The sequence below is a fragment of the Talpa europaea genome, assembly GCF_964194135.1.
Source record: "Talpa europaea genome assembly, chromosome: 1".
NCBI classification, from domain to species: domain Eukaryota; kingdom Metazoa; phylum Chordata; class Mammalia; order Eulipotyphla; family Talpidae; genus Talpa; species Talpa europaea.
The window spans coordinates 40,387,782-40,398,875 of record NC_140073.1 but is presented as its reverse complement, the minus strand read 5'-3'; positions in this window follow the sequence as shown (position 1 = coordinate 40,398,875).

Here is an 11,094-nt window from a genome sequence, read left to right as displayed (position 1 = left end):
TAAACAGACCAATTACAAGCAGCGAAATTGAAATGGTAATCAAAAACCTCCCCAAAAACAAAAGCCCAGGACCTGATGGATTTACAAATGAATTCTACCAAACATTCAGAGACGAATTAGTGCCTATCCTTCACAAACTCTTCCAAAAAATTGAGAAGGAAGGGACAATACCAAACATGTTCTATGAAGCCAATATTACACTAATACCAAAACCGAATAAGGACAACACAAAAAAGGAAAACTATAGGCCAATCTCCCTAATGAACACTGATGCAAAAATCCTCAATAAAATTTTAGCTATCAGAATCCAACAATGTATCCATAAGATAATTCACCACGACCAAGTTGGATTCATTCCAGGGGCACAAGGATGGTTTAACATCCGAAAATCAATCAACGTTATCCAACACATCAACAAAAAGAAATATAAAAACCATATGATAACATCAATAGATGCTGAGAAAGCTTTCGACAAAGTGCAACATGCATTCATGATAAAAGCCCTTGAAATTCTTGGGATACAAGGAACATACCTCAACATCATAAAGGCCATCTATGATAAGCCAACAGCCAGTATCATTCTCAATGGTGAAAAGCTGAAAGCAATTCCATTAAGATCTGGAACAAGACAAGGATGTCCACTCTCACCACTGCTTTTCAATATAATACTGGAAGTCCTAGCCAGAGCAACAAGACAAGAGAAAGACATACAAGGAATCCAAATAGGAAAAGAAGAAGTCAAACTATCACTATTTGCAGATGATATGATAATATACATAGAGAACCCCAAAATCTCCATAGAAAAACTAATTCAACTCATCAATCAATTCAGTAAAGTGGCAGGATACAAAATCAACACGCAAAAGTCAGTAGCCTTCCTATACACAAACAATAAATCTGAAGAAGAAGAAATCAAAAAAACCATCCCTTTTATTATCGAAACAAAAAAATCAAATATTTGGGAATAAATCTAACAAAAGAGGTAAAGGACCTATACAAAGAAAACTATAAAACATTGTTAAAAGAAATAGAAGAAGACACAAAGAACTGGAAAGACATCCCCTGCTCATGGATTGGAAGAATAAACATTATTAAAATGGCCATCCTTCCAAAAGCAATATACAGATTCAATGCTATTCCAATCAAAATCTCAATGGCATTCTTCAAAGAAATAGAACAATTATTGATGAAATTCATATGGAATCACCAAAAACCCCGAATAGCCAAAGCTCTACTGAAAAAAAAGGAAGGAAATGGAGGCATCACACTCCCAGACTTCAAACTATACTACAAAGCCATAATCATCAAAACTGCATGGTATTGGAACAAGAACAGACATACAGACCAATGGAATTGAATAGAAAATCCAGAAATAAACCCACAGATTTATGGTCAACTAATCTTTGACAAAGGAGCAAAGACTATGCATTGGAGCAAAGAAAGTTTGTTCAATAAATGGTGCTGGGAAAACTGGGTCGCTACATGCAAAAGAATGAAGCTTGACCACTACCTCACACCATACACAAAAATCAACTCAAAATGGATTAAAGAACTAGACATAAGACCTGAAACCATAAAATACATAGAAGGAAATATAGGCGAAACACTACGGGATTTGCACATCAAAGACATCTTTACAGACACATCACCCAAAGCAGTGATAGTGAAGACAAAGATAAACAGCTGGGACTACATCAAATTAAAGAGCTTCTGCACAGCAAAAGAGACAATAACAAAAACAAAGAGAAACCCCACCAACTGGGAGAACATTTTTGCACCCAACACTAATGATAAAGGACTGATCACAAAAATCTGCAAAGAGCTGATGAGACTCAGCAACAACAAAGAAAATAATCCAGTCAAAAAATGGGCAGAAGAGCTAAAAAGAAACTTCTCTGAAGAGGAAATGCAAATGGCCAACAGACATATGAAAAAATGTTCAACATCACTTGTAATCAGGGAAATGCAAATCAAAACTACCATGAGATACCATCTCACACCAGTGAGAATGGCACATATTAAAAAAACTAGCAACAACAAATGTTGGCGAGGGTGTGGAGAAAAAGGAACTCTTCTGCACTGTTGGTGGGAGTGCAAACTGGTCCAACCACTATGGAGAGCTGTGTGGAGATTTCTGGACCTACTAAACATAGAGCTTCCACAGGATCCAGCAACTCCACTCCGAGGTATTTACCCAGAGGACACAGAAACATCAATTCCAAAGAGCACCTGCACCCCTATGTTTATAGCAGCACTGTTTACAATAGCTAAGCTTTGGAAACAACCCAAATGCCCAAAAATAGATGACTGGATCAAGAAGATGTGGTACATATATACCATGGAATATTACTCAGCATTCAAAAAAGATAAACACATGCAATTTGCAGCAACATGGATGGTGCTGGAAGGGATCATGCTCAGCGAAATAAGCCAAAAAGAAAAAGAAAAATACCGGATGGTCTCACTCATAGCAGGAATCTAGAAAACTTAAATAAGGGACCAGGAAAATGAATATAAGAAAGTGAAAATCAAAATCAACAAAAAACTATGAACCAGAGACACTTTTTGGGGGGTGGGGGGCGGGAGGGGAAGGATTGGGGTCAGAATGGGGCGTTTGCAATTGTATGGGGGAATATAAAAATAAAATTTATTATTTAAAAAAAAGAAAAAAAACTTTTGATAATGTACACACTTAAAAGAGTCTATATAATTGTCTTTAAATAAATGTATAATGGGAAAAAAAATCTTGTTACCTCTAAATACCTTTCCTTGTGAAAGGGTTTTAAATTAACTTGTAAACATTAAGTTTCCTTTGTCCCACTGCTAAGGCTACAGCATATATTTATAAAAACTCCTCTGCTCACTAGGACACCTCACTAATTACATACTGTGCTTGTATCAATATTGAGCTTGACCTGCAGGCTGTTAAGAAGTTGAAGCCTCACCAGACCATCTGCCAAACTCTGTCATTGGAAATGCTTTTCTCTATTACTGTAATGAAATCACTAAAATCATTTCCTGTTCCCAGTCCTGTTCAGATCTTCTATCTATTGTCAATAAGAGGATATTAAAATACTTAGCAAAGTCCACATATCCTTTTCATCCTGGTCCACAGGGCAGCACATGGCTTTGTGTTTTAGTCTTGGAAATAATAAATAATGACGTCAAGCCTATTGTAATAAAAGGCAGCTGCTTATTAAACTCTTTTTCTCCAGCTGTTTTTCCTTTGACATCATGGGATCTGTTTATAATGACTTTTATGGGTTTCTCCCCTTACCATTCAATATGGTTACATGGGAAATCAAAATGTAATGTTTCGGGAACATGTTCTGGGGGCAGTCCTTTCTAGAACTGACACTTTTCCTGTTCAGTCAGGCCCAATGCTATGTATGCCTTCTCCAACAATGGAATAGTGGAAAGGAAGGAGGAAGAGGCTTTCCTGGAGAAATTACTGAAATATGGGCTTGCTTCCAGAAAAAAGTGTATGTTGAAAGTAAGGTGGATGGGTAAGTGGGAAGTTGATCAGCATACAATGCAAGAGAATCTGTATACATGGCTTTTTTTTTTAAAGTTTTTTTAAGATTTATTTATTTGTTTGTTTATTTATTTATTTATTTATACAAGAACTGGGTACAGTCAGAAGCGCGGGAGGGTGAGAGAATCCACCAGAGCCAGAGCAGGGAGCAGAGCTGGCAGGACAGAAGTACACTGCTGAGGGGAGCAGTGGGCAGCAGGAGAGGTCTGCGCGCCATGTGGGACCCTCCTCCGGTGGCCGGGGAGCAGCCGGGGATCGAACCAGTGTTGCAGAGGCTGCAGGCAGCTTCACAACCCAGTGCTCAACTGCTGTGTCACCAGGGAGGCCCTGTATACATGGCTTTATAAGCCACTCACTGAGCGTAGGATCATGTAACTTGTTTCAAATATGCCTGTTGAGCCCATACCATGTGAGGGACTGTATTTGGGACCTTTGGGACTGTCTTTGAGAAGGTGGGTGGTAATTGTAAATCTGAAATGTGCTTTCTTCAAAATGCAGTTGCTATTGGACTTTTCCTATTTGTATCTAGGAATAGGAATTTACTTGGCCAATCAACAAACATGTCTTCTGGAGGAAACTTAAGTGCTTTAACTTCCCCACCACAGAGAAGCCTGTCATCATTGATAGAAAAAAATTCTGACATTGTGGACCCTATAACAATCCTAAATAACTTCAGTAGCTATTTCAGATTTTATTTTTATAGTACTCAATATCTAAAGCAATTTGGAGACTTCTTGCTTCAAGTGTGTGCTTTGCTTATGACTGATATCAAGAGATATGTGAATGAACTTTAAAAATTCAAATGTCACAATTGGGTCTTGAGTGATCTGAACATTTCGGTAGGTTTTTCTCTTTCATTCTATTTGCACATATTTTAATACTGGTAGGCTATTTCTTTAGAATACACAACTCTGGGAAAACACAACTCGCAAAGTACTCAGGCATTACCTTCTAGGAAGTTGCTACAGGTTATGCCCTGAGTGCTTTGTCCCCAAAGGCAACAAGGAGCATCATGCTGCTCCATTTGGAGGAACGTGCCAACTGCTCTGTAACCACAGGTTGACTTTCCTTTGATGGGGAGATTAATAGTATCCATAATCATATCATCCTGGTGGTTCTGTGCCCAGAGTTTACTCAGACTTGAAAGAAATGGAAATTAATTGAAAAAGAAAAAAAAATCTTTATCTCTTGTCTCCCCTCCAAGCCTCTCATCTGGAAAAGTGAAGAGAAAGAGATTTAAAGGTTTTTTGCCAGTGGGATTTGAAGTCTTTGTTTCCTTTTGCAATTCTGCATATAAAGGAACAAAGAAAGCAGTTGGAGGGTGGGGAGAAGATAGCACAGGAAGAGGATGCATCTCTACCTAAGTAAGTCCAAACAGAAGAGACTCTGGACGGTGGACCCAATGTGAGCGTGGAGGGTTGTCCTGTGACGTCTTGAGCACCCACCCGTCATGCAAAAAAAATGCAGAGAGCAAAAAGGGTTTTTGTACCTGATGAGATTGTCAGTAGTAGACGAATTGGAATGATCTAGTGACTTTTTCTCTGTGTGTGCTTCTACAGAGGAACTGCTGTGAGTTTATTTTCACATCAAATATCTGGTTTTCAAAAAAAAAAAAAAAAAACCTTTTCTGGTTCTGAAATATGAGCTCATCTTGTTTAAGCCCCTACCCTCACTCTTGACCAGTTCTCTCACCCTACACAATAGAGCAGATTTCTTTAATGCTGTTGAGCATTGGAGGACTTCAGTGGGCAGAGGATTTGGTCCTTCCTGGGAGACTTGTGATGTTAATAAAACGAGTCACTTTGTGATATCTTCCGTCAGAGATAAACTTCCAGTATGTAGTCAGTACGTGCTTTAAAGTTCACTGAACCAGGGACTCCCAGGTGGCGCAGCGGTTGAGCGCTGGGTTGCGAAGCAGCCCGCGGCCTCTGCGGCGCGGGTTCGATCCCCTGCTGCTCCCAGGCCACCAGAGGAGGGTCCCACATGGCAAGCAGACCTCTCCTGCCGCCCGCTGCTCCCCTCAGCAGTGTACCTCAGTCCTTCTGCCTGCTCTGCTCCCAGCTCTGGCTCTGGTGAATTCTCTCACCCTCCTGCGCTTCTGACTGTACCCAGTGCTTGTATAAATAAATTAATTAAATAAATCTTTAAAAATAAAATAAAATACTATTTAAAAACAAAAAACAAACAAACAAAAAAAAAATAAAGTTTACTGAACCAGTAAGAGAGAAACTGAATTGTAGATGAACACTTCTCATTCATTCATGCCCCAACATGCTGTAATTTGTTGAAGTTGCCATGTGTTAAGCACTGGCTTCAGTAGAATTAAGAAGGGTGATAATTCAAGATAGGAAGAAAACAGAAGCTTAATGAGTAAGTTGTTCATTCCATCAGTTTCTGAAAGTCAAAGTTCACAGCACTTTTCCTGAAGTGACCCACTTTCACCCTGTCAGGCTACCTGGTACACGGAAATTTGGGGCTTTTTTCAGACTTAGGTAACTATAAGAAAAGTGGCGGGTGGGTGTCTCCCTGCATTTTATATGTGGGCCCATTAGCAAGCACACACACTATTGCCCACCCTTCTTGACGGTTTGCCTGCTGTGGGACAGCACATGGACATCGCCTCTCCAGCTGCTCCTATTCCAGCTTAGGCTTGGCCATATTCCACCTGCAAAGGAAAGCTCTGAGTTTTAGCTTTCCCAAGCTGCCTGAATTTCCTGTGCAATATCAATGCTGAATTGAGAGCTAGAGGACATGCCAATAGGCCTGCCATGGCAAGAAACTGTGATGCCACAACAGAGCTGGGGGAGACTCAAGGCTTGTTAGAGACTCAAGGGCTTGTTGCCAGTGGGAGCTGAGATGAGTCCTAGTCCCCCAGGAAGCACTGTGGAATCTAACCTAAGCCAAAACAGACGATTCGGAATTTATATTAGCTCTAGGATGGTCTCAAGTGGTAGTGTGTGACCAACACTCTGGAAACTGGAGTGAGAGTTGGAAGGAACAAAATCCTCTACATCTACCGTGAAGTCTCCCAGCTACACTTGGACACCAGCTTAGAAGACACTGGACCTTTGTTATTTTTTTAAAATAAAAGACTGAACAATACTTATAAGGTATGTTTAAATTTGTGGGCCAGAGTAAATTTGAAATGAACTGAATCTTCAGTTTTATTCTCCTGCTACTAACAGCTGGGATCTCCAGAGAAATACTACAGTGGTTGTGGCAAGAGGAAACTTGGTAATTTTTTCTTTCCACATTCGAGTTAAAGGTGCTAGTTGAATTGGAGACATTGTAACTGGGAAAAGAGATCTTCCACTAATTATTTGGAATTTCTGCAGTCAGACACACTCTTTATTTTTCCACATACATACATTCCAAGAAAATAAGAACAATAGATGAAAAGATACTTCATTCTCTTTCAGGAAGCTTGCTAACTAGCTTCTTTTGTATCTGAAATTCATAGGGACCACCTAGTAAGTGTAGGGGAACATGAAGTATATTTATCTTGGGTTAAACCCAGTATTCCTTTAAAAATGGCACATCTAAAGGAAAAGATAAACTAGAGAATTCCAATTCTAGTCTCCAACCAGTCTCCAGTGAGACACACCTGACTAATGTTGGTTTATATGCTCCCCAAACTCTATTGATCACCAGCCTCATCTCAGGCATAGTGCTAATTGTCGGGGATATAGTCCTTAGAATATGGCAATTGTTCCACAGCCTTAAATAAATAAGTGAAAATATACTCCATATGCAGATGAAGGCCTTCCTGAAGCTAAAAAATCTAAACTTAAAACAGTGGTTCCCAAAGTTTGCTGCACATGGTAATCACTTAGGGATCTTTTAAAAATACTGAAGCCTGACTGTCACCCCCACACATGCCCCCGCCCTCCAGACATTCTGATTTATTTGGTGGGGGATGCAAACTGGGGATCAGGATTTTAAAGTTCCCCAAATGTTTCTAATGTACAGCAAAGTCTGGTTTAAGGTCCTCCAATTTGCCCCTTCCAAGGCCTAAGGATGTACCTAGCACTTTTGAATTTTGAAATTGTGTGTTCTTTTTCTTGAACAGGACTTCCATATTGAATAAGTGTCAGGTGCTACAAAACCTAAATCTGACCTTTTCTATCCTTGGGATTGTTTTAGTCCATTTAGCAGTTTACTTCGCCAGCACAATCTTTTCAGAAATATAATTTGTTTTTTTTTTTTAAATAGAGGCATGTTTTATTTATTTGTTTGTTTGTTTGTTTTGTTTATACATGCACTGGGTACAGTCAGAAGCACGGGAGGGTGAGAGAATTCACCAGAGCCAGAGCTGGGAGCAGAGCAGGCAGAAGGACTGAGGTACACTGCTGAGGGGAGCAGCGGGCGGCAGGAGAGGTCTGCTTGCCATGTGGGACCCTCCTCCGGTGGCCTGGGAGCAGCTGGGGATCGAACCCGCGCCGCAGAGGCCGCGGGCAGCTTCGCAACCCAGCGCTCAACCGCTGCGCCACCTGGGAGGCCCTCAGAAATATAATTTGCTGATTAACAGCTGTCTGAGGGCTACCGCCACATGAAAACTAAACCATTATAAGCAACATGTGCTACTCTTTATGGTTGGTGCCTCTGTTTCTGTTGTTTTTTTTTTTTTTAAAGATTTATTTATTTAGTACAAGAACTGGGGTACAGGTCAGAAACGTGGGAGGGTGAGAGAATTCACCAGAGCCAGGGCGGGGAGCAGAACAGGCAGACTGAGTGAAGACACTGCTGAGGGGAGCAGCGGGCGAGGCAGGAGAGGTCTGCTGCGCCATGTGGGGTTCTCCCTGGCCAGTGGGGAATCGAACCCGCACTGCAGAGGCTGCGGACAGCTTCGCAGTGCGGCGCTCAACCACAGCGCCACTGGGGAGGCCCTGTTTCTGTTTGTTTTTGATCCATGACCTTGAGTGATATTTACAGTCCTTTCAAAAGAAACTTCGCTTTGGAGTAGAAGAATTGGTTGCTGAAAGAGGCAGGACTCTAGTTTTATTCGGGTTTGCATTATATTGATTGGATTTTATGGTTAGCACAAAGTTCACAACTTCATGGTATTTTCAGTACAAAAGACCATGTATTTTCAGTACAAGATCTTTGCAGGACACATACTAGTCTTTTTCTGAGTCTCTGGAGTTCTGTACCTCATCACCATCACCCCCCAACCCCACCCCAGCTTTCCTGGAGCAGTTGCCTAGTAACTCTTATGAGGCTGATTTAAAGCTCTACAAAATTTATTCAAGGATTTTATTACCGAGACAAGCAATAACCATTTCTACTGCCCACATGAGCCTGGTGGCAGACAGGATGGCCACGTGTGGAACTTCCTATTCTTTGTGTTTGGCCAGGTGCTCACCTGCCAGTGTGTCTCCATGACTCTCAATGGGGTGAGCACAGACACTGTCTGAACAGGAAAGACGAGAGGAGCTCACTGCGGGAGCAGCTGAGAGGCTCTTAGCTCTGTTTTGAAGTGGCTCTGAACTTGCTAAGTGGCCATGTGAGCTGTATTTACCCACATCATCTATATAGTCAAAAGGTTGCTCCGTTCTTGGAAGCTTCCTTTTCTGGCCATGCTTTGTAAGTCCTCTTGACCCTTTTCATGTATTAAACATCTACTTAGCAGGTCATAGCCAGCTTATTTACCCATCTGATGATTAGTGGCTTTGCTGGCCTCTGAGGAAAAAGTTACGTAAAGCATAAGCCAAAAGCCTCTGTGGTGACTAGAGACAGATTAAAGATATGACTGTTATTCTCCGTAGGGAGACTGAGACTTTCTTGACGAATTTCTGCCACAGTGGAGTCTGCAAAGTCTTCTAATATATAGCACCTGAGAAAAAAAAGTCTAATCTCTTCTGGGGAGGGGGAGGTGTCCAGAGTATTAATTAATACCACGTAGACAGGATTTTCCTAAAGATGTTAGGCCAACTTCTCTTTCTGTCCATTTGGAACTCCACGAGTGGCATTTCTCTTTTCTCCATGTGGTATATTTTCTTCTCTTGACTTTTCCAGATAGTCACATTTAAATTCTTTCAGAATCTTCCTGATTACTGTGAAAGCTCATCCATACTATCTTGAACTCAGAGAAACCAAAGAGAAGACAAATTAATCACCAAGTTTGCTTATTTTCCCTAATGTAGACTCATTGATACCCTTTCCTAAAGCTTCAGGGATCATTAATTTAACAAATGGTACTGGCTTTTCCTTCTGCAGCCCCAATAAGTGCTGTTGGATTTGTGGGAGAAATGGCTAAGGGAACTGACAATGCCTCTTTAAAGAGTAGAAAGCAGGGCCTCCCTGGTGGTGCAAGGGGTTAAGACGCAGCACTATAAAGTTATCTGCAGTCTCTGCAGCATGAGTTCAATCCCTGGCAGGCCAGGGAGCAACACACATGGCGCAGCAGACTTCTCCTGTCTCTCCAGCTGCTCCCCTCAGGAGTGTATTTCAGTCAATCTGCCTGTTCTGTTCCCCACTCTGTCTCTGGTGAATCTTCTCACTCCCCCCCAACCCACCTCTGGCCTGTACCCCAGTTCTTGCATGCATAAATAAATACATCTTTAAAAAAAAGAAACAAAAAACCCAACTAGCCAGCACTTCCTAATGATGCAGAATTTTATCTTTCCACAGCTGGAGGCCTGTTCTCCTGTTAGCTTTATTATTTTGAGCAGGAATGTTGTATCACACAACCCCAGGGAGCACCATTTGCATTGTGTGTAAATCATGCTCCCTGGACTTAGACCAGGTGGGAATGGGTGCTTTCTTTCAATAGGGGACTAAGAGGTTTCCATATGACTCAGAACAGAACCCAAAACCAAAGACATAAGCTTTTTGGTTTCCTTGTTCCGCTTTTGGAAATGTGGTCTATTGAGGTGAAGACTTCTATGGGCTAAGTGAGCTTTGGATTCTGGGTACCCTTGGTCTTTTACTGGGTGATGTTAGGCAGGCTGTACCGCACAGCACACAGAGGCTTGGTCATGCCCAATATGGCTCAGGCTGTTTTGCTCTATGTGTTTGAAAGGATCACAATCCACCATTTTTGGAGTAATGTGTTGAAATAAAGATGTTCAGATGACAAACAGGATTTCCGATTGTAATTTTTGAAAGTGATGAACATTGAAGCAACTTTAGAATAAAACTTATGTAAAGCTGTGTGTAACCAGACTTACACACTGCTTTGCCAAGTGAGGCCGTCCAGGTGTCAGGAGAGGTGAGGGATGCCTGAAGGCACAAAGCTGTGAAGATGATTGTGTTGCTTTTGGAGGCAGATTTAATAGATTTGGATCTTGAGGTCTCAAGAGATTATGTTCTGGACTGATCTCTTGCCTTTATCTTTTTGCCTCATCAAATTAATTTCCATTTGAATGCAGCTAGAATCCCACATGGCTTCTAACATCTGAAGTCTTGTAGAAGTCTCTGATTCACAGCCAGATTAAAAAAAAAAAACAAAAAACGGAGTTTTGACCTTTCTGATCAAGGATTACAGAGACCTTTTGTTTTTCATTATCATATCTTGTAGTTCTCTCACATAGACTTGCTCATTTTTTAATTAATTCATT